Source organism: Pseudopipra pipra, chromosome W (assembly GCF_036250125.1).
Source record: "Pseudopipra pipra isolate bDixPip1 chromosome W, bDixPip1.hap1, whole genome shotgun sequence".
Taxonomy (NCBI): Eukaryota; Metazoa; Chordata; class Aves; order Passeriformes; family Pipridae; genus Pseudopipra; species Pseudopipra pipra.
Window position 1 is genome coordinate 65,553,627 of NC_087580.1, and position 23,271 is coordinate 65,576,897.

A 23,271-nucleotide genomic window follows, 5' to 3' on the forward strand; every position below is an offset into this window, starting at 1 on the left:
CAACATTCCCAGTTCCAGGTTTTCAGAACTGACATTTTCTTTTCGGCCACGAGGTTGTGTTAAATAAATAACTAAGCGCTCCTGTTATGCTCTGAATGTCCCAGCTCATACCTCTGATTTAGGGGAGCACAAAGCAGGATTCACTGAAGAAATATTTTAAAATATTTTACAAACACAGCTCCCTGGAGCCTCCCACTTCTCCACAAAATCCACACCATCCAATCACTAAGATCACAAAAAATGCCACTTCAGAACAAGGCAACTCATTCCTCGGACTCTGTTAATTAAAAATTATTTCACTGAGAGCTTGAATTTAATCAAATTAGAAATAAAAGACCTAAAAATCCAAGTATGGAATCTTTTGGAAGCTGCTCCACTGCAACCCCCATCACCTGCCCGTGCAGTGTTAATTTGTTATGCAACGCTGGATCGATTGTTCTGTCTGGACAACCATGAATATAAATCACAAATAGAAAATCACAAATAGAAACTAATTAAAAATTTTAACCAATACAGAAAGAGCCACGATTAAAAACCCTCCTTGATTTACAGTGAAATCATCATAAAAATGGAATAAAACCAGTAATAAGGTGTCCAGATGCAACAGAACAACAAAACCACCCAAAGCAACCAAAAATACCCATTTCACTCTTTTACCACCCAATTTTGGGGAGGAAATGAACCATAAATGACTAAAACTGAGCTGAAAAATGCCAATAAACAACATAAAAGTCTCATCCAACCCCTGTTATTTCAAACCAAGGCTCTGGGGGGAGAGAGAGGGAAAAGCAGAACTACCTCTTTCCTTCTCCTTTTCTCCTGTGGTGCCTCAAGGCCTTCAGGAAAAGCTTCCTTTTGAGGAAAAACCACATCTTAGTTCCCAAAGAATTCCAACTGCAGAGCTCGGCCCCTGGCAAACGGCGACTGTGGCCCCCGAGAGCACCAAAACTCCCCTTTTGTCCCAGACAGATCAATAATTCCCTTTTTTCACGGGAGCAAATCGACACTGTCCCGCTGCCAGATGGGCCAAAAAAGCAGCCAGGGGGTTATTCCACATGAATTCCCACAGCCCAGCTATTTATAACTTCGGGAAGCCACGGATTCCGGCAGAAAAGGGAACTTCAGTGGGAAAAATGGAGTTGCCACGAGCAAAGTGCTTCCTGTTAATACTTCTTCAGATCAGCAAATGAACCAAAAAAAATTAAAAATAACGTCTTCATCTGATAGAATAATCAGGTGACTCTCTGAACTGCTCTGTTTAAGGCTGGGATTTAGGCAGATTTAACAGTCTGGGATCAGTTCCTTATCTGAGTGAAGGCATTAAACTGATTTTTTGAAGTGCAAGACATTAAATATTGAAGCCAAGACTCACCTAAACACCTTTATCAAGCCAAGCTGCTCTTCCCAAACACTTTTATTGCCATTAAATGAGGAATTAACATTAGGATACTTGTGGACACTAAAATAACCCGCCCAAAAATACTGCAAAATAGCATTAAATAGCACAAACCAGCTATTAACGGGCTGTTTATGCATTTTATAAAAACTCGAATATTCTAAATTTAATTACAAATTACACTTTCTATTTATCACTCGGGCACAGAGAAAAAGGACTAATTGGGGGAAGACAATTAAAACACTTCCCTGGATACGCAGGAGGTTCCACAGCAAGGCAGAGGACGAGATAATAATAATAATAATCTGAGACTCCAAACTGGAGTTTATTGACCCCTCGGAAGCCCCATCCATTAAGAACCCGGGGCTTGTTTTGGGGTGAAACTTGCTGAAATCTGGACTCCAATCCTGGGCACCTGGATACCTGTGTCCCTGGATACCTGGGGCCATGGGCACCTGGACAGCTGGATACCCGTGTATCCCTGTCCCCGGGCTCCCGCGCACGCCGTTCCCGTTATCCCCGTGTCCCGGTACCGCAGAGCCGCCGGCGGCCCCCGCAGCACCCGCGCCGGGGCCTCGCCCGGGCGCTCCCGCTGTGCCCGCCCCGTTCTCCCGGCCCCGCTCCATGCCCCGTTATCCCGCTCTCACCGGCTCCCCCGGTTCCTCGTCCCGCTGTCCCGTCCCGGAGCCGCGGCCCGGGAGCGGCCCCGGCCGGGTGACACCGCCGGCTCTTACGGCACTGCCGCAAAGCGCGGCCGCCGCGCCTCACGGCAGCCGGGTCACCATGGCAACCGCCGGACCGCCCTCAGCGCGCCCAGGGAGCGGGGCATTACTCACTCGATTTGTTAAATAACGATTGCTGAAGGGCCTTGAAGTTATAACAGCCGGGAGCAGAGTCTGTCGTTCTAAGCAGGGAAAGCGCCGTTATGAGGCACCCCGAAGTGACATTTACATGTTATTAGGTAAATAATAATGTTATTATGCCTGTATTAAAAAAAAAAAAAAAGCAGAAGCGTCACCCCGTAACGCAAAAAAAAAAAAAAAAAAGTAATGAATAACAAATTACGAAAATTTTTATGTAGGCAGAGCTTCCCTCTTATAGCTCCCCGCTCGTGCCCTAAATTGCCCGGCGCGCCCCTCAGCTGCCTGTAACCAAAATGGCCGAAGCAGCGTCGCTCCCGCCCCTCACCGCCCCTACCCAACATGGCGGCCGGCGGATAACCCGCCCCTCTCTGCCCCGCCCTAAGATGGCGGCACCGCCCCTACCCAAAATGGCGCCGGCGGCGTCACCCGCCCCTCTCTGCCCTGCCCTAAGATAGCGGCACCGCCCCTTCCTAAAATGGCGCTGGCGGAGTCACCTGCTCCTCTCTCAGCAGGATGTCGAGCGCCACCGTGTCCCCGAGGTCCCCCTTTCTCCTGTTGGGATAGAAAGGATCCTCAGGCGTCTGCAGGCACGAGGGACTCGTCCAACTGGGATTTGCTTCCAGCCCATGGTAAGATGGATTTTCAGGGTCCCACGGGCCACGGGCCAGCTCTCCTGCTGGAGTTTTTGGGTGCCGGATTAGAACCCAAAGAGCAAACCTAAAGTCAGGTCTGTTCTGGAGTGTGTTCCACTTGTGCAAAGCTCCTTCCCTCTGTTTGTTTTCTGTTCTGGAAAGCACAGTCTGGGGGTCCCGGGCACTTCCTATGAAATGATGCCACGGAAATCATTTTGTACTGAGAGGGGAAAGGAGCTGTCTGTGGGAGGTCAGATGTCCACGATAAAAGCTCGATGTTTTTTCAGTCAGTGAGCTCTTAAAATCTCTTAGTGTGTGGGAATACCTGGCTTCTAAAACTCACCAGCTGAGTCTGAGAGGTTTCTTTGCAGAGCTGTTTTCATGCAGCAGAATTGGCCCCCAGGAGGGACTCTGTGCCTGCTCTCCCGTGGCTCCAAGGGATCTCTGGCCCTTCACGCCAGCACCGAGATTTTCTCGGGAAGGGCCTCAGATCCCCAGACCGGTCTGGGACACAGGCAAGATCCCCCTGCCTTTAGAAATGAGGCCTTCTTGTGGCTTCCTCCCCGTACCCGTTGGTGGGTTCCAAAGAAGGGCTCCTGAAATGCCTTTTGGGCCGTCCACTGAAAGCTTGGGACCAAATTGGGCCCCTGGAGGGACAGTGCTGTTGGTGCCCCCCGGGTTGGGGCACCCCGAGGACTCCAGCGCGCACCGAAAGGATTATTCGGGGAGATCCTCGGGGTGCCCGGCCCTGGGGAGCTCAAAGCAAGGTCCCTGCAATGGATTAAGGCATTGCTGAGAGTATCCCAGGGGTCCCTGTCCCTGCTAGACATGGAGCTCTCTAATGGGCTGGAATTGGGTGATAAAAGTGGTGCTCCAAGTGCCAAAGAAGTGTGGGACTGGGATTAAGAAATGAGCAGTGATGGTGCAATTGGCTGTTTTCTCTGGAATGTAATTGTGAGAGCTGCAGGAGTGCCAGGTGTGTGTTCCAGTCCCCAGCATTTGGTTTGCACCTGTCCTTTGCGGGCCGGCGGTGTCGGGGCTGCAGTACCGGCCGTGTCCGCCAGGCGGAGACTGCGGGGCACAAGCCGAGGGTGCCCCGGGCCCGGGCCAGAGCCGGGCAGGGCCGGGAGGGTTTGGGAGTCCCGGCGGGGACAGGACCGAGGGCTCGGGGCACATTCAAACCCCCCCGACCGTCCCCGCAGCGCTGCCCTCGGCCGGGAGCGTCCGATCCCGCCGGGAATGCGGGAGCGGGGAACGGGCGGGGCATTCCCAGCGGGAATGCGGGAGGGGCGGGACTGGGATGAGCGACAGCGGGAGGGGCCCGTGAGGGGAGTGTGGGGCGGTGACCGAGGGGACGGACAGGGCGGGGGGACGGGGCCGGAGAAGGGGTGTGGGGTGGGGCTGTGACCATGGAAGGGGTGTGGGGTGGGGCTGTGACCATAGAAGGGGTGTGGGGTGGGGCTGTGACCATAGACGGGGTGTGGGGTGGGGCTGTGACCATAGAAGGGGTGTGGGGTGGGGCTGTGACCATAGAAGGGGTGTGGGGTGGGGCTGTGACCATGGAAGGGGTGTGGGGTGGGGCTGTGACCATAGACGGGGTGTGGGGTGGGGCTGTGACCATAGACGGGGTGTGGGGTGGGGCTGTGACCATAGAAGGAGTTCGTAAGGCGGGGCAATGCCCATAAAAAGAGCTTGTGGGGCGGGGCGATGTCCATGTAGGGTTGTATAGGGCGGGGTTATGTCCCTAAAAGGAGTGTCGGGGCGGGGCGATGCCCATGTTGGGTTGTGTAGGGCGGGTTATATCCATAAAAGAATCCGGTGGGGCGGGGCGATGCCCATGTAGGGTTGTGTAGGGCGGGGTTATGTCCATAAAGGGGCGTGTGGGGCGGGGCGATGCCCATAAAAAGTGTGTCGGGGCTATGCCCATGTAGGGTTGTGTAGGGCGGGTTCTGTCCATAAAAGGATCCCGTGGGGCGGGGCGATGCCCGTCCAAGGAGTGCCGGGGCGGGACGAGATCCATAACGGGATGTCCGGGTCCCTTCCCCACGGGGTCGCAGCCGAGGCTGCCGGGGAGTCCCGGCCCGTGCGGGGGCGGTGGGCGGTGGGCGGTGGGCGATGGGCGATGGGCGGTGGGCGGTGGGCGATGGGCGATGGGCGATGGGCGGTGGGCGATGGGCGATGGGCCGTGGGCGGTGGGCGATGGGCCGTGGGCGGTGGGCGATGGGCGATGGGCCGTGGGCGGTGGGCGATGGGCGATGGGCGGTGGGCGGTGGGCGATGGGCGGTGGGCGGTGGGCGATGGGCGATGGGCGGTGGGCGATGGGCGATGGGCCGTGGGCGGTGGGCGATGGGCGATGGGCGATGGGCCGTGGGCGGTGGGCGATGGGCGATGGGCGGTGGGCGATGGGCGATGGGCGATGGGCGATGGGCGGTGGGCGATGGGCCGTGGGCGGTGGGCGGTGGGCGGTGGGCCGTGGGCGATGGGCCGTGGGCGGTGGGCGGTGGGCGGTGGGCGGTGGGCGATGGGCGGTGGGCGGTGGGCGGTGGGCGATGGGCGGTGGGCGGTGGGCGGTGGGCGGTGGGCGATGGGCGGTGGGCGGTGGGTTCGTTCCTGTGCTCGGGGGGCAGCGGGAGCGGCGCTGCGGGGCGGGACGGGCGGGAGGTGCCGGGGGACGGCGGGGAAGCCGCGGCGGGGCCCGGGGGCTGCAGCTCTCGGGCTCTGCCCGGGCTCGGCGGGAGGAGCCGGGGGACGGCACGGCGCGATTCGGGTCCTTTTTGTCCCGATTTTCTGGTTCCCTTTTCGACCGCTGCGGTGCTGGGCAGGAAATAAAAATAAAAAGAAAGAAAAGGAAATTAAAATAAAATAAAATGAAATGAAAATAAATAAAATTAAAAATTAAATGAAAAAAATGAAATTAAAGAAAGAAACGAAATAAAAGGAAAATAAAATTAAATAAAATGTTAAAAAATTAAGTAAAATAAACAAAAATAAAAAGAAAGAAAATGGAATTAAAATAAAAAAATTAGAATGAAATAAAATGAAATTAAAGCAAGAAACGAAATAAAAGGAAAATAAAATTAAATAAAATGTTAAAAAATGAAATAAAATAAACAAAAATAAAAAGAAATAAAATAAAATAAAAATAAAACAAAATGAAAATAAAATAAAATTAAATTAAAGCAAGAAACGAAATAAAAGGAAAATAAAATTAAAATTATAAAAAATGAAGTAAACAGAAAATAAAGTAAAAAGAAAGAAAATAAAATGAAATTAAATGAAAAAAAAAGGTAAACAAAATGATTTTTAAAATTAAATAAAAGAAATTAAAGGAAAAAATAAAAGAAAAAAAAGAAAAAGGAAGAAAATAAAATAAGAAAGAAACTAAAATCAAAATAAAATGAAATAAAAAAGGAAAATGAAAAAATAAAATTAAATTAAGGAAAGAAACGAAATAAAAGGAAAAGAAAGTTAAATAAAATTATAAAAATGAAATAAGGGAATAAAATGAAAATAAAATAGAAAGAAAAAGAAAGAAAATAAAATAAGAAAGAAACTAAAATGAAACTAAACTAAAATAAAATTAAATTAAATTAAACTGAACTAAACAATTAGCATAAAATGAAATTAAATAAAAGAAAGGAAACGGAAAAAATTCAATAGAAAAATTAAAAAATGAAATAAAAAAGAAGTAAGAAAAAGAAAAGTAAAAGAAATAAAATAAAATGAAATTAAAGAAAGAAATTAAATGAAAATAAAAATTAAATTAAATTAAATTAAAGAAAGAAATGAAACAAAAGGAAAATAAAATTAAATAAAATTTAAAAAATGAAATAAAAGAAACAAGAAAAAAGAGAAAATAAAATAAAAAAATAAAATGAGATGAACTTAAAGAAAAATGAAATAAAAGGAAAATAAAATCAAATAAAGTAATAAAAAATGAAATGAAAAATTTTTTTTTTATTTTCATTTTTGATATTTAATTTCCTTTTAAATTTCTTTTTTATTTTATTTTTTCACTTTCTTGCTCTCTTGTCCTTTTTTGTTCTTTTTCATCGGTTTTTCCTTATTTTTTATTTCTTTTTTTTTTAATTTTTTTTTATTTTCCCGTTTTTATTCACACAATTAAACCCCTCGGCTCCCGCCGGGATTGACGGAGCGAGCGGCCAATGGGAGCGAGGGGGAAGGCGGGGCGATGCCGCGTAGCCACCAATCAGAGCGCGGGGCCGCGTTCCCAGCAGCCAATGAGGAGGCGGCGGGGGTGGGTTGCAGAGCTTGTCTTTTCCCTTTCCCGGCCTTTCAAGAGAATAAGAACAACATTGAACCGGGAAATAAAGTTTAAACATTTTATTATGACATTTTTTTAAACCCATTCCACATTCCGGGAAAAATCTAGTCCCGGTTTTTCCGGGATCCCAAAGGGCCGGGGGAGCCCCGAGGGTGGCCGGTGAGGATGAGGGCGAAAGGGCAGGAAATGTGAGGAAAAAGGGGGAGAAACGTGAGGGAAACGTGAAGGTAAAAAGGGCCAGAAACATGAGGGGAAAAGGGCGGGAAACGTGAGGGCAGGGGGGCTGCGGCTGGGGCGCGGGGGGCGCGGGGGGTCCTTTGCGGGCCGGCGGTGTCGGGGCTGCAGTACCGGCCATGTCCGCCAGGCGGAGACTGCGGGGCACAAGCCGAGGGTGCCCCGGGCCCGGGCCAGAGCCGGGCAGGGCCGGGAGGGTTTGGGAGTCCCGGCGGGGACAGGACCGAGGGCTCGGGGGACGGTGCTGGGAGTGTGGGGATGAGCGATCCGGGGAACGGGGAGCTCAGATCAGTCCGTGGGCACGAACTGAACTTAGGAAATCAGCTGGTCTGGCCCCAGAGAGCCCCATTGAAATCTGGATTAGTGACGTGCCCTGTGCCCAACACTCATTGTGTACCCAACAGAATTCCAAACAAGTCTTTGTTCTGTTTTAAGAACTTAAAATAACTTTAAAAGAAATAAGTCACCATTTCCTTCTTCTTTTTTCCCTTTCAGGTGGTGGAATTGCCTCTCTGTCCGTGTGCTGAGCTGCGGCTGCAGGGACTGTCAGGCCTTGTTGGCTGTGAGTTCGTGGGGTTGTCCCTGGGAAACTGGAAATAATGAGCAGTCAGGTTGCAGCAATGTTTTGTGAAGCCTTTGCCTTTTCTGTGCCTGTGGCTGACAGCTCTCCTCTTTGTGCCTTTGCAGCTGTTGCCTGGTGTCATTTCCCTGCCTGAGCTGGCTGTGGGTCGGTGTGGGACGGCGAGGCCGGAGAGAGCGAGCGGAGGAGCCTCGGGCTGGAGAGGGGCAGGAGAAAGGCCCTGTGGGCAAAGGGACCTCCCCGTGTGCCCAGGGCCCTGCGGGGGACAGGATGGACACTCTGGGGTCACCCTGAGGGGTGAGTGGAGAGCCTGGGGGCAGGATGTGAGTTCACCTCTGGGGAATAAAGAGGGCACGTTTGTGAGGGAAGAGCTGAGGTCACGTGTTTCACCACATTGGCCAAAGTTGTGTTTGCACAAACTGGGGCCAGAAGTGAAGGTCCATCCAAAGGAAGCCCTGCTCAACCTCCAAATCCCAGGATAAATTCTACAGGCTGCTAAGTGAGGGACTAAAACTACACAAAACGGAACCAAGAGCACAAATAAGGTCCCTGGGAATCCCATTACATTGTTGTCATAGAGTTTTTAACAGATTTTGAAGTTTTTTATGACAGCAATATGTTTCTTCCTATGGATTTTTCCCTCTGCAGGATTTGGGGTTTGTTTAGGTTTTGAATCCCTCCCAGTGGCCCGGGCCAGAGGGGTTGTGGTTGCCAGCTGCTCCCCGTGTCCGTGCTGAACCAGCATCCCAGGGGGACAACAGGCGCCGGCGACACTTCCAAAGGAAGATTTGTCTCTCTGTGGGAAGCCGGGATTTCCAGGAGCCAGAGACGTTCCTGTCCAGCGTGGTTCACCTCCCGCCCTCCCCGAGCACGGCGCGGGCCACTGCAAGGAAGGATTCCTTGTTGCCCGTGCCCAGCCGGTCCCAGCCCAGCTGGCCGTGCTCCCTGGGCCTGTTCGTGCAGAGGAGGGAGAGCTGCGCAGATTTATTAAGAGTGCATTTCCTGGCAGTATTTGTCTGCAGTCTTTCCCTCCTTTGACTCCCTGGCAGCGTCCGGTTTTCTTATTTCCTCTTGTGTAGCTGTTTGCATCCTAGGCAGGACCTGCCTCATCTGGAAATAAAGATTAAATATTTTAAGTGGGTTTTTAAAACCAGAGGGTTTGCCAGTGGAGGGTGCGAGTTGCAGAGACGGGGGGGGGGAGAAGAAGGAGAGCATCAGGTGTGGGATGAGCTGCACCTTCTCGAGTGCGGGGAACAAGTGGCTGTTGGAAATTGCAGAAGTTGGGAAGGCGGGAGGGGAATGCTGGAAGCAGAGCCGGGAGCGGGCTGTGCCGGAGCCGCGGCACGGTCGGTGCCCGCTCCGGGGCGGCTGCGCTGCCGGGGCTGCCCGAGCGCGGACACGGGGACAGACGGGCGGGGGGGCCCAGCCCCGCCCTCGGGGGAGGAGCGAGGGGGGAGCGGGGCCTCGGGGGGCGGGGCCGGCGCAGGTGCGCGAGGCCGCAGCGCGCGTGCGCGGGGCAGAGGAGCGCGAGGCCGCAGCGCGCGTGCGCCAAGTACAGGTGCTCGAGGCCGCAGCGCGCGTGCGCGGGGCACAGGTGCGCGAGGCCGTAGTGCGCGTGCGCGGGGCACAGGTGCGCGGGGCGGGGCCGAGGTGATTTAAGGCCCCGTGAGGAGCCGCCGGCGCCATTTTGCAGGTGTTCGGCGGAGGAGGCGGCAGCGGCCGCGCCGGGCTCCCCCGGCGGGACCCAGGGATGGCCTCGGCCATCCACCCCTACCCCTCTCCACCTCTCCTTCCTCCCTCCTTTCCCTCCCCCGGCCTCCCTCTGCCCTCGCCTCGCCCCCCGCTCCGCACCCGAACCCCGCAACCCGCTCCGGGCCTGTCCCCCCGCCCCAGCCTTCCTTCCTCCCCTCCTGCCTGCCCGGCCCTTCCCCGCTGCCCAACCCCAACCCCCCTCTCTTCCCTCTCAATTCCCCCTCTCAGTTTCCCTCTAGTCCCTCTCAATTCCCCCTCGATTTCCCATCTTTTCCCTCTCACTTCTCCTTGTATTCCCTCTCAGATCTCCTTCTATTCCCTCTCAGTTCTTCTTTAATTCCCTCTCAGTTCTCCTTCTGTTCCCTCTCAATTCCCCCTCGATTTCCCATCTTCTCTCTCACTTCTCCCTCTATTCCCTCTCACTTCTCCCTCCATTTCCCATCTTTTCCCTCGCAGTTCTCCCTCTATTCCCTCTCAGTTCTTCTATTCCCTCTCAAATTTCCCCTCTATTTCCCGTCTGTTCCCCCTCTCGATTCTCCTTCTCAATTCCCCCCTTTTATTCCCCCTCTATTTCCCATCTTTTTCCTCTCAAATCACCCTTGATTTCCCTTCTTTTCCCCTTCAGTTCTTCTATTCCCTCTCAGTTCCCCCTTGATTTCCCATCTTTTCCTTCTCAGTTATCCCTCTATTCCCTCTCAATTCCTCCTCTATTTCCCATCTTTTCCCTCTCAATTCTCCTTCTATTCCCTCTCAGTTCTCCTTCTATTCCCTCTCAATTCCCCTCTGTTTCCCATCTTTTCCCTCTCACTTCTCCCTCTATTCCCTCTCAGATCTCCTTCTATTCCTTCTCAGTTCTTCTATTCCCTCTCACTTCCCCCTCGATTTCCCATCTTTTCCCTCTCATTTTTCCCTCTATTCCCTCTCAGTTCTTCTTCTATTGCCTCTCAAATCTCCCTCGATTTCTCATCTTTTCCCTCTCACTTCTCCTTCTGTTCCCTCTCAGTTCTCCTTCTATTCCCTCTCAATTCCCCCTCGATTCCCCCTGTTTTCCCTCTCAGTTCTCCTTCTACTCCCTCTCAGTTCCCCCCCTATTTCCCATCTTTTTCCTCTCAGTTCCCCCTCTGTTTCCCCTCCCCGTGTCCCTCGATGTCCCCTGTGTCCCCCCCTGTCCCCCGGGCCGTGTCCCCGCAGCCGCGGGCTTGGGGGCGCCGGTTTGAATAAAGCCGCGCAGGCCGGACCCGGCGCCCCCCCTGGATCCCCCTTTGCACGGGGCCGGGCCCGCTCGGCGGGTCCCCCCCCTTCAGTGTCCAAGCACCGCCCGACACCGCCGGGGCTCCGGCCCGTCCCGACATCACACGGGGGGCTCCGCGGGCGGGGGGCGGGGGGGGCAAAGGCCGCGGCTTCGCTCTCGGCAATGGACGGCAAGAGAGGGCCATGGATTGCCGGGAGCGAAGCCGGGGCCGTTTGGGGCGGGGGGGAGGCGGGGGGGCAGGGGATGGGGGGGGAGGAGGGCGGGGGGACCCCCCTCCGGAGGAGAGGGGTCCCGGGGTGGGAGGGGAGGAGGAGGGGGGAGTTCCCCCCTCCGACCCGTCCCACCTCGGGACTCCCTCCTCCGGGGGGCGGTCGGGGGCGGGGCCCCCTCCGGAGGAGGGGGTCCCGGGGGGGGGGGGGTCGGGGAGGGCCCCCCCCGGAGGGAGGGGCCCGGGGAGCGGGGGGGGGGGGGTTGGAGGGGAGGGGGGGGCAATTCCCCCTCTCCTTCTCCTCCTCCTCCTCCCCTCTCCCCGGGCCCCTCCCTCCGGGGCGGGCTCTCCCTGACCCCCCTTCCCGGGACCCCCTCCTCTGGACAGGGGCCCCGCGGGGGGGGAGGGGGGGGGGTCAGAGGGGGAGTGCGTTGCTTTGGGTTCTGTTCACGCCGCAGAGTGTCGTGACCCATCCTGCTTCCCCCCCCCCCCCCCCCCCCCCCAGCGGGGCCCCCTGTCCAGAGGAGGGGGTCCCGGGAAGGGGGGTCAGGGAGAGCCCGCCCCGGAGGGAGGGGCCCGGGGAGGAGAGGAGGGGGGGGAATTGCCCCCCCTCCCACCCCCCCCCCCCTCCCAGGGCCCCTCCCTCCGGGGGGGGGGGGCCCTCCCCCGACCCCCCCCCCCCCCGGGACCCCCTCCTCCGGAGGGGGCCCCGCCCCCGACCGCCCCCCGGAGGAGGGAGTCCCGAGGTGGGACGGGTCGGAGGGGGGAACTCCCCCCTCGTCCCCTCCCCACCCCGGGACCTCCTCCTCTGGAGGGGGGTCCCCCCGACCGCCCCCCGGGGAAGGGGGGTCCCGAGGTGGGAGGGGTCAGAGGGGGGGAACTCCCCCCTCCTCCTCCCCTCCCACCCCTGGACCTCCTCCTCTGGAGGGGGGGTCCCCCGACCGCCCCCCGGGGAAGGGAGTCCAGAGGTGGGAGAGGAAAAGGAGGGAACTCCCCCCTGCTCCCCTCCCACCCCTGGACACCCTCCTCCAGAGGGGGGTCCCCCACCCTCCACCCCCCCCGCCCTCCTCCCCCCTCCCCTCCCACCCCGGGACCCCTCTCCTCCGGAGGGGGGTCCCCCCGCCCTCCTCCCCCCCATCCCCTGCCCCCCCGCCTCCCCCCGCCCCAAACGGCCCCGGCTTCGCTCCCGGCAATCCATGGCCCTCTCTTGCCGTCCATTGCCGAGAGCGAAGCCGCGGCCTTTGCCCCCCCGCCCCCGCCCGCGGAGCCCCCCGTGTGATGTCGGGACGGGCCGGAGCCCCGGCGGTGTCGGGCGGTGCTTGGACACTGAAGGGGGGGACCCGCCGAGCGGGCCCGGCCCCGTGCAAAGGGGGATCCAGGGGGGGCGCCGGGTCCGGCCTGCGCGGCTTTATTCAAACCGGCGCCCCCAAGCCCGCGGCTGCGGGGACACGGCCCGGGGGACAGGGGGGACACAGGGGACATCGAGGGACACGGGGAGGGGAAACAGAGGGGGAACTGAGAGGGAAAAGATGGGAAATAGAGGGGGAAAAGATGAGAAATCGAGGGGGAATTAAGAGGGAATAGAAGAACTGAGAGGGAAAAGATGGGAAATCAAGGGTGATTTGAGAGGCAATAGAAGAAGAACTGAGAGGTAATAGAAGGAGAACTGAGAGGGAAAAGGTGGAAAATCGAGGGAGAACTGACAGGGAATAGAAGGAGAAGTGAGAGGGAAAAGATGGGAAATCGAGGGAAAATTGAGAGGGAATAGAAGAACTGAGATGGAATAGAAGGAGATCTGAGAGGGAATAAAAGGAGAAGTGAGAGGGAAAAGATGGGAAATCGAGGGAGAACTGACAGGGAATAGAAGGAGAAGTGAGAGGGGGAATTGAGAGGGAAGAGAGGGGCACTAGAGAGGGAAGAGAGGGGGGTTGGGGTTGGGCAGCGGGGAAGGGCCGGGCAGGCAGGAGGGGAGGAAGGAAGGCTGGGGCGGGGGGACAGGCCCGGAGCGGGTTGCGGGGTTCGGGTGCGGAGCGGGGCGAGGCGAGGGCAGAGGGAGGCCGGGGGAGGGAAAGGAGGAGGGGGCCGGGGGGTATCGGGGTGTGCAGGAGAGAAGGGAGAGGGCGGAGAGGGAGCCGGGCAGGGGGAGCGGGAAGGGTGGTGGGAGGAGAGGGAGGAAGGAGGGCTGAGGGGAGCCGGGGAGCGGAGGGGGCGCGGAGCGGGGGTGGGGGGAGAGCGGCTCGGGGGAAGAGAGGAGGAGGGAAGAGGGAGGTCCGGGGGAAGGAAAGGAGGGGAGGAAGGAGAGGTGGAGAGGGGTAGGGGTGGATGGCCGAGGCCATCCCTGGGTCCCGCCGGGGGAGCCCGGCGCGGCCGCTGCCGCCTCCTCCGCCGAACACCTGCAAAATGGCGCCGGCGGCTCCTCACGGGGCCTTAAATCACCTCGGTCCCGCCCCGCGCACCTGTGCCCCGCGCACGCGCACTGCGGCCTCGCGCACCTGTACCTCGCGCATGCGCCTTGCGGCCTCGCGCACCTGTGCCCCGCGCACGCGCGCTGCGGCTTCTCGCACCTGTACTTGGCGCACGCGCGCTGCGGCCTCGCGCTCTTCTGCCCCGCGCACGCGCGCTGCGGTCTCGCGCACCTGCGCCGGCCCCGCCCCCCGAGGCCCCGCTCCCCCCTCGCTCCTCCCCCGAGGGCGGGGCTGGGCCCCCCCGCCCGTCTGTCCCCGTGTCCGCGCTCGGGCAGCCCCGGCAGCGCAGCCGCCCCGGAGCGGGCACCGACCGTGCCGCGGCTCCGGCACAGCCCGCTCCCGGCTCTGCTTCCAGCATTCCCCTCCCGCCTTCCCAACTTCTGCAATTTCCAACAGCCACTTGTTCCCGCACTCGAGAAGGTGCAGCTCATCCCACACCTGATGCTCTCCTTCTTCTCCTCCTCCCCGTCTCTGCAACTCGCACCCTCCACTGGCAAACCCTCTGGTTTTAAAAACCCACTTAAAATATTTAATCTTTATTTCCAGATGAGGCAGGTCCTGCCTAGGATGCAAACAGCTACACACGAGGAAATAAGAAAACCGGACGCTGCCCTGGGAGTCAAAGGAGGGAAAGACTGCAGACAAATACTGCCAGGAAATGCACTCTTAATAAATCTGCGCAGCTCTCCCTCCTCTGCACGAACAGGCCCAGGGAGCACGGCCAGCTGGGCTGGGACCGGCTGGGCACGGGCAACAAGGAATCCTTCCTTGCAGTGGCCCGCGCCGTGCTCGGGGAGGGCGGGAGGTGAACCACGCTGGACAGGAACGTCTCTGGCTCCTGGAAATCCCGGCTTCCCACAGAGAGACAAATCTTCCTTTGGAAGTGTCGCCGGCGCCTGTTGTGCCCCTGGGATGCTGGTTCAGCACGGACACGGGGAGCAGCTGGCAAAGTTACATTTGTATTTTCAAATGCTATAAGTCTACATTTAGAATTTCTTATACTCAAAGATTCTCTATATAATACAGTAGATACAGGGTTGTGTTTTGAAATCAATTTTTTACATAAATATTATTTCTCAATATACATAAAGATGAGAAGCACTACGGTTTTTAATATTTTCTGCACATACAAACCCCCCATGAATTTTTAAGCATTGCTGGGCTGTAACTTCCCTTTTTTTGGGCCCCCACTCACCTGCCCCTCCACCCCATCATTGCTCTCCCAGTGCCATCGGGGTGTCAAACTGCCCTGGACAGCAGGACATTGCTTTAATAAAGCCATTTTCCCCATTCCCAGTTCCAGCCCTGATCCAGTCTGGGGATTGCCCCATTCCCAGTTCCGACCCCAGTCTGCTCACTTTCACAGTACAGCTTTAAACTGTGGTTGGATTTAATACACTGTGGGGAAAGGGTTTGTTTATGGACAAGTCATTTTTTTCCATTTATTTTCTGCAGAGCAATGAAAGGAAATGCAGCTTGTTTTCTGACAGCAAACACTCATTGTCACAAACTGAAGTTGCAATGAAATGATGCAACTTAATGAAATACTTCACAAAGAATTATGGAAGCTACAGTATTTTATACTTCAGATGTCTTTTTTTGTCTAACTGAAGCTTTGTTTGGTTCTGTTACTGGCTGTGATCAGTGTAAATGTCTAACTAAACAAACAACAAACACAAATCCATGAAAAAACCAACCCAGCCCGCCTCTGTCCTGCAGAGTGCAAAGCAGTGTAATGCTGAAATGCAGGCTTAGCCAGCTCTTTACAACAAAGGTTTAAAATCACAAATCCTTGCTCCTTAGACCCCTCTACCCTGCTTGCTCCTCCTGTGCATCCAGCCCAGGGGTCTTTTCAAACACCTCAGGACACGGATCCCAAAGATAAATAACCTCCTGATGATTACCATTGATTATTCTTCCCATTTTTCATTCAGGGCCTCATGCAAACTTAATTTATTCTTGCCCAAATGCATCTGCTGTTTTCACCCAACATTTCCTGCCACTTGCTGTGGATGTTTCATTAACTTGACAGATTAGTCTCCAAGTTTAAAGTGCACTATAATATAAACTTAGGATATATTCATTACAAATACACTCTGTTCTGATTGTATTATTTGACTCTTTACTTTGCTAATGTAGCGTGCTGGAAATGACAGATGTTTCACCTGGCCTCTGGGTTATTTCCAAAAACATTGTGGCAAATTATTAAAACACTTACAAAAATGAAAATGCATTTGAAAAAATAAAAGATACATGAAACTGAAAGTGGTTGCACTGTCATACACTACTGCTGGGGAATTATCAAAGGGAGGAAAAGGCACTGAAACTGAAAAGTAAAAACCTTGTATTCATGAGGCTGGGAGAGACCTGGGGCTGCTGCTTGGTCTGCTAATTTGGACTAATTACTCGTTTCTCTCTGTCACTTTTGCAGGCTCCCTGTGTGCTGCCGTGTCTGTGGAGACACCTCTGTGCCACGGGAGCTTTCTGGGTGGGCCTCAGGGCTCTCCCCCGAGCTGTGGTAAACTCAATTTTCATGTTACAGACCTCTATCACTGCTGGATTAGCTAAAGGACACGACCTCTCTGTGCAATCAGTTTTCAAACAAAAGGCAAACTTTATTATCTGTTACCTTCAGTGCAAGGTTCAGAGCTGGACACTGGATCAATTCTTGGCAAACACCAGTCGCATGCCATGGGCAGATGCCTCTTGGCTGCACCTCTACGTGTGCTCCTGCAGAACAGGCCTTCAGTTTTAAGGGGTTCTTTACTCAGAACACAACCACAAAACAACCCCTAAGTGCTTCAAAGTGGGGTAACACTGTGTGCAAGTCTGGGACTTTCCTTCCTCTGCAGCCCAACTAGAGTTCAGGGAATTGAGAGCTACCTGTTCCCACAACTGACAGCATTTTCCCCACCATCCCAGCAATTTCCTTTGCTCCTGTCAACAACAGCCTTTAAGAAAAGTGTGAAGTTTGAAACAGTTCCTCTTCCTCACTAAGCTTGCAGCTGATTCACTGTCCCTGGTTATATAATATTAATGTGCTCACACCTTCCAGCAATGGCTGGTTACAACAGGCACATTTTGGACTCATCGTTTCCCAGCTGTGCTCCTGGGTGCAAGAAAAAAAAAAAAAGAAAAAGAAAAAAGGAAAAATAGGAGCGTGCAGTCCAAATTATTAATTTTCCCCCCTTTTATAAAGGACTTTGATAGTGAGGCAGGAAACACCTCCCTGTCACTTCTTTTTGCCTTTGGTTTGCAACAGCAACACTGAGCCTAGCACGAGACTTTGCTCATCAGCCACTAATTCCAGGGAGAACAAATGCCCAGGACAAAGGCAGGGGTGTTCCATGTTAGGGAAGCAGCCTGAGACAAATCCAAGTTTGTCAGAAACAGCCCAGATGTGCCAGATGCTCCTGGCCCACACGTGGCAGTGGCTCTGTGCCAGGAGCACACGGAGCAAAGGCCCTGGACACGACTCCAGCCTGGCAGGCTCCTGGCACAGCAGAGGACTGCTAAGGATTCCAGGCCGTGTGGCACTGGTGCCACCAATCCTCAATTAAAAGTGGACTTTCTGTCCCACTAGCACTTAGGAATGTCCCAGCAGCATTTAGGGATTGTGAAACATGCTGTATCTTGCTACACCAACCACGCATGGCCCCAGAGTGCTGTTCATGGGTCTGGGTAAAGCAGAGCCCTGGCCCACAGCCACAGAGGCCTGATAACAACCATTAATGTTTAACATGCCCAGGTTCATGGATGTGAAATAGCTCCAATGTGCCACCCATGAGCACACTGTGCCCTCACTCACCAGCCACAGAGGGACTGCAGGAGCTTTCCCAGCAGGAGACACGTTTCACCCCCCACACGTGTGTCCTGCCCACCCCTGCACTGCAGCCAGCACAGCCAGGGCAGCCTGGGGGCAAACCTCCCTCACCCAGGGCCCAGGAGCAGCTCCATGTGTGCCACCCCAGCAGGGACAGAGCAGCTCCCGGAGCCCCCCCTGCGGAACCCACTGGGAGCTGCCCCAGGGCACAGCCCCCTGCCAGGGCACAGAGTGAGCCAGGGACAGTCCTGGGGTCCCAGGGCACACAGCAGGCCAGGGGACAGCCCCGTGCCAGGGCACAGAGTGAGCCAGGGCACAGTCCTGGGGTCCCAGGGCACAGAGCAGGCCAGGGACAGTCCTGGGGTCCCAGGGCACAGAGCAGGCCAGGGGACAGCCCCATGCCAGGGCACAGAGTGAGCCAGGGACAGTCCTGGGGTCCCAGGGCACAGAGCAGGCCAGGGGACAGCCCCGTGCCAGGGCACAGAGCAGGCCAGGGGACAGTCCTGGGGTGCCAGGGCACAGAGCAGGCCAGGGGACAGTCCTGGGGTGCCAGGGCACAGAGCAGGCCAGGGACAGTCCTGGGGTCCCAGGGCACAGAGCAGGCCAGGGGACAGCCCCGTGCCAGGGCACAGAGCAGGCCAGGGACAGTCCTGGGGTCCCAGGGCACAGAGAAGGCCAGGGACAGTCCTGGGGTCCCAGGGCACAGAGCAGGCCAGGGGACAGCCCCATGCCAGGGCACAGAGTGAGCCAGGGACAGTCCTGGGGTCCCAGGGCAGGCCAGGGACAGTCCTGGGGTGCCAGGGCACAGAGCAGGCCAGGGGACAGTCCTGGGGTGCCAGGGCACAGGGCAGGCCAGGGCACAGTCCTGGGTCACCACCCACGGCCCAGCACAGCGAGGGAGGCTGGAGCTCCCAGCCAGGGCTCATTCCCAGTGCCCAGCTCCAGAGTCCTGCCCTGGAGTCCCACACGCAGCTGTGGCTCCAGCAGCCCCTGCCAAAAGCAGCTCCGTGGCCCAGGCAGGGGGACAACAACCTCCTGTAAGTTGGAAAAACATCAGCTGATACCTGGAGGAAATGACCCACTTCCCACTGGGCATAAAGATCCAGATTTGTATAGGTGGTGTTTTGTTTTTTCCAGTCATAATAAACTTCTGAGGAAGAAAACCAAGTTATCAGGAGTATTCTAGGAACAGCAGGTGAGTTCTAAATTTCATTTCATACAGAATTAATCCTGCAAGCATTAATTAAAACTTGGGGGTTTTCTTGGTAATTGGAGAGAATAATGTCTGAATCCCTGAGTAAGCCTTGAAAGTAAATAATGTTGAACTGACTGCAAATTGCTTAGTTTAAGAGTCTTCACTTGGACATGAAATGAACTAATTTTCTCTTGATTGTTATATGAACACCAGCCTATCTTCTATTTAATAAAAATAAAAATTAATTCACCAAGATTACTAAAACAAGAATTGCACGTGTTGAATTGATTTCCAATACAACAGAAAAATACCAAGAGGTCGGGAAGTGTTGTTTTATTTTAGTGGCAGTAGAAAGTTTTAGCTTTTAAAATAAAAATGCCCCCAAACGGCAGCAAGCTGATACCAATGATTCAGCAAAAGGAGGGTGTTGTACTGCATTACAGGGCTCTGGGGTTGCTGTGACATATAACCCTTGGAGGGACTGTCACAGACTGACACAGCAGGTACCTTGGTCCAGAGAAAATCACTGAAACACCTTGCAGGATCTCCAAATAAATATTGATACAGAGATCTATAAAGTAGGCAAAGCAAACAAAAGTTTCCTCCCTTCTCCCTCCCTATGTGTTTCTTCTCTTTAAAAAAAAAGGTTACTTTTCATGGGTGGATCTCTTTTCTCCATTATTAAAAACAAAACAAAACAAAACAAGCAAACAAAAAAGAAATAAAATAAAATAAAATAAATAAAATTAAAAAAAAAAAAGAGAGAAGAAAATTAGTTTGACCAGCAAAGTCCCTGTTTCCCTCCACTGAAGCTGCAGATGCTGTGGATTCATACAGCCTAGACCTTCTAAATTGCTGGGACACAAACACCTTAAGAATCCACCAACAGACTCTGGGATTCCACATCAGCAAAGTCTTTTTGGGAGCTCTGTGCCACGTTGCTCAGTCAGCACACTGCAAACCCACGCATTTGCAGGAGCTGAGCTTGAAAAAGCCCCAGAACACAGAACAGGCACAAGTGTGCAGGACCCAGACACTGTCCCACTTGCTCAGGCCATCCAGAGGCTGAAACACGAAGCCACCTCTGATTCATTAACCACACCTTCTTTAATTTCTGGTTTTCTATTCCTAATCTACCTTCAGAGAGCAGGAAGGTGAGGGCAGGCAGTTTTCTGGCAATTTCTTCCTGATCCAGCACATTATCCACAGATAACCACTTTATAAAGTTCATCAAATCTAATACACGCCAAGTGACACCTCCTATTTTAATTGCCAGCTACATGAACCTCAGAGTCATCCCATTACAACCAAAAATTAGAAGTCCACTTACTTGTCAGTCTGAAGTTTCTCCAGCCAAGTCCAGAAGAGCAGTTGCAGGAACTCCAGAACTGTTGCTGTCCAGCAAATTTAATATCCAGTGCAAGGGGTAAGCTTGTCCAACTCGGCAGAGCCAGTTCTGAAGACCTCACCCCACAGAGACCCACTTTAGACTGAGAAAAGTCCCTGAGTCACCCTCCCAGCTGATCTTAATTAAGGCCTGTTACCTTCCAATGGGGCCTGAACACCTGTGAAATTCTCAGTCCTGTTTCTACAGCCTGCAGATTAATAATTCCTCTTTCTGTGCTTTTGATAAATAAACTCCTCTCTCAGCAATCATAAATCCGAAATTGAGAGGCTCCAATTGAGGAAGTGTGGAAAAAGAAAAAAATAACAACCCTCTATTAAAGGGCATCTGTGTATTGGCAGGACAACAAAAGAACACCAAAAACCCAACTCAACAATAATCCTGTCCCCAAAAGTCCCCTTCAAAAAGGAAACAATTCGATCCTTCCCGTCCTCGGGTGCAATTCCAAAAATTTTTGGCAGAGGGCGACACTGGGCTCTGGAGGAGCAGAGCCTGCAGTGCTCGGGGTTGTCAGCAGGAGGTGCTGTTGGATCACTGGAAAAGAGAGCCTGCAGTGCTCGGGGTTGTCAGCAGGAGGTGCTGTTGGATTACGAATGGCACAGAGCCCGCAGTTGGTCTGGGTTGGTCACTGTTGGAGGCACTGTTGGATCACTAGAAAAGCAGAGCCTGCAGTGCTTGGTGTTGGTCACTGTTGGATCACTGATGGCACAGAGCCTGCAGTTGGTCTGGGTTGGTCACTGTTGGATCACTGTTGGATCATTGCGGGAGCAGAGCCTGCAGTTTTTCTTTGTTGGTCACTTGGATCACTGTTGGATCACTGTTGGATCACTGAAGGCACAGAGCCTGCAGTTTTTCTGTGTTGGTCACTGTTGGATCCCTGTTGGATCATTGGGGGAGCAGAGCCTGCAGTTGGTCTGGGTTGGTCACTGTTGGATCACTCTTAGATCACTGTTGGATCACTGAAGGAGCAGAGCCTGCAGTTTTTCTGTGTTGGTCACTTGGATCACTGTTGGAGGCACTGCTGGCTCACTAAAAAGCAGAGCCTGCAGTTGGTCTGTGTTGGTCACTGTTGGATCACTGGAGGAGCAGAGCCTGCAGTGCTTGGTGTTGGTCACTGTTGGATCACTGTTGGATCACTGATGGCACAGAGCCTGCAGTTGGTCTGGGTTGGTCACTGTTGGAGGCACTGCTGGCTCACCAGAAAAGCAGAGCCTGCAGTTGGTCTGTGCTGTCAGCAGGAGGCACTGTTGGATCACTGATGGGGGCACTGTTGGCTCCCTGGAGGAGCAGAGCCTGCAGTTTTTCTGTGTTGGTCACTGTTAAATCACTGTTGGCTCACTGTTGGCTCACTGGAGGAGCAGAGCCCGCAGTGCTCGGGGTCGGGAGAAAACTCATGGCCGCTGCCCCCCAGCCCCCAGCCTCAGAGAGGGCCATCAGCCTGGCACATCAGCCTGGCACGCAGTTCTGCCAGCCAGCTCTTTTGTGTGGGTCAATCACCCAAGGCAAAAACTGCCCTCCCCCATCCAACATCCTTCTTTTACAGTGGGGCAGGGGAAAGAAAATTCCTATTTGGTGTTTTTATAAAAAGTAAACCTATAACACCACCCAAATCATTCTGGGATTCCCTGGTTCTAACATAGAAACTTCCCAGTTATCCCTGGCCAGTTAACAAGTGCTATTTTATTTTATTTCTTGTTATTTTATTTCTTTTCATTTTTGTCTTTCTTTTTCTTTTTTTTTTTATTTTATTTTTATTTTATTTCTTTTTATTTTTGCTTTCTTTTTATTTTTTCTGCCTGCCCAGGGCGGGTGGCAGGGACAAGGACAGGGAGCGGGTCCCTCAGCAGTGCCACCCTCAGCCCTGGGCACGGACCACATGGACCCTGAGGGTCCCCCAGCAGTGCCACCCTCAGCCCCAGGCACTGGGGACAGACAGAATTCAGGCCACTGAAGTCTCTTCAAGTGCTGAGACGAGGATTTAAAGCAGTTTTTTACTTGCAAAAAGAGATTTAAAGCAGTTTTTTACTTGCAAATGCAAGAACTGAATGAAGTTGCTCATCCTCGTGTGCACCCGACCCCACGCTGTGCCCTGTCCCATGGTTCAGGTGCAGCTCAGGGGGCACTAATGGGGCTGGGGGTGCTGCCCTCAAACCCACCCCAGGGCATCCATGGCATCCCAGTGTGCCCACCGTGCCTGCACAGGGAGCAGCTCCCTGGGGGACTGCTAAGGACAAGTTTTATCTGTCGGCCTTCTGCTTACATCAAAATCGCCTAAATTCTGCCCAGCGCCGTTTCGCTGGGAAGCAGCAATGTCCCGGATGGTGCACTGTCAGTCAGACCTCACTCCCTCCATCTGAGGAGAATCCCCAGCCTGGATTCTCCGTGTGGGATGTGTCAGAGGGTGAACTGTTACGGGAAGTGCCAGGACTGATGTAATGAGCTCAGTGATTGGGAAATCAAATCGATTTTGTTTGCTGAGCCCCGCAGAAATCAGAAGAGATCATGGCTTCCAGGTTAAAGACCTTTGCTCCACTTTCTGCTGCTCTGAGTTAATCTTTCTCCATCCAGCAGCTGGAGTGACCAGCACAGATAATCTTTAACCACTGGCCATGACTGACAAGGGTCAGAGCGCTCCCCCAGGGGATGTGAGCTGGCCCAGCACTCGTACCCTCACCTGTGCCCAGGAGATTGTGGCACAGCACTGGGAAATGTGCTCCTGAATGCTGCAGCAATCTGGGGTAAACTGATAAACACCAGCTTCTTCCACTCCCCTGTCCCCACTGACCCTACATGCACACCAGGGTCCTCCTCTGGGTCATTTTGCTTTACACATAAAGTTCAGGCTATTTGGATTTTAGTGTAGGGGGAAGAAAAGAATGAGAAGTGATTCGGGTCCTGTAACAGAACCCTGACCAGTCACTGACTGATGAGACTGCCTGTGGAAATCTGAATAAATGCCATAGCTGGGGGGTGACAGCCCTTCAGAGAGGCTTTCTAAATGGGCTTTGTTGAACATGCAATGTATTCATGGCCAGAATTAACCAGCTCCAAAGGAGGTTCATTCTGTACCACTCCCAAATCTGTGCAGGTCCCTAGCACCTGGAGACAAGAGTAAACCAATTCTCCTCGTGGAGCAGTGAGATGCTCATGCACAAAATATTTCTAACCGAAGAATTTCATA

The 23,271-nt window shown here is 53.9% G+C and overlaps 1 protein-coding gene and 1 long non-coding RNA gene across 9 annotated transcripts in view; one reads left to right on the top strand and one right to left on the bottom strand.

The window, feature by feature from the left end:
* Positions 1-2,157, bottom strand: part of LOC135405209 (WD repeat-containing protein 7-like) — a 29,800-nt gene extending 27,643 nt beyond the window's left edge. The window contains exon 1 of the mRNA XM_064639891.1: positions 2,044-2,157. The gene's annotated coding sequence lies outside the window, so the exon portion shown is untranslated. The remainder of the gene's footprint in view (positions 1-2,043) is intronic.
* A 50-nt stretch (positions 2,158-2,207) lies between these two features.
* Positions 2,208-9,126, top strand: LOC135405213 (uncharacterized). Of its 8 annotated transcripts, none has more exons than XR_010425796.1 (4): positions 2,208-2,357; positions 2,769-2,888; positions 7,906-7,972; positions 8,098-8,365. It is a non-coding gene; the product is annotated as an uncharacterized LOC135405213 (long non-coding RNA). The 8 variants fall into 8 exon arrangements; XR_010425795.1 differs by having other exon boundaries at positions 2,209-2,357; positions 2,772-2,888; XR_010425801.1 differs by lacking the exon at positions 2,208-2,357 and adding an exon at positions 8,639-9,126 and having other exon boundaries at positions 2,743-2,888; positions 8,098-8,287.
* The last annotated feature ends 14,145 nt before the right edge of the window (positions 9,127-23,271 follow it).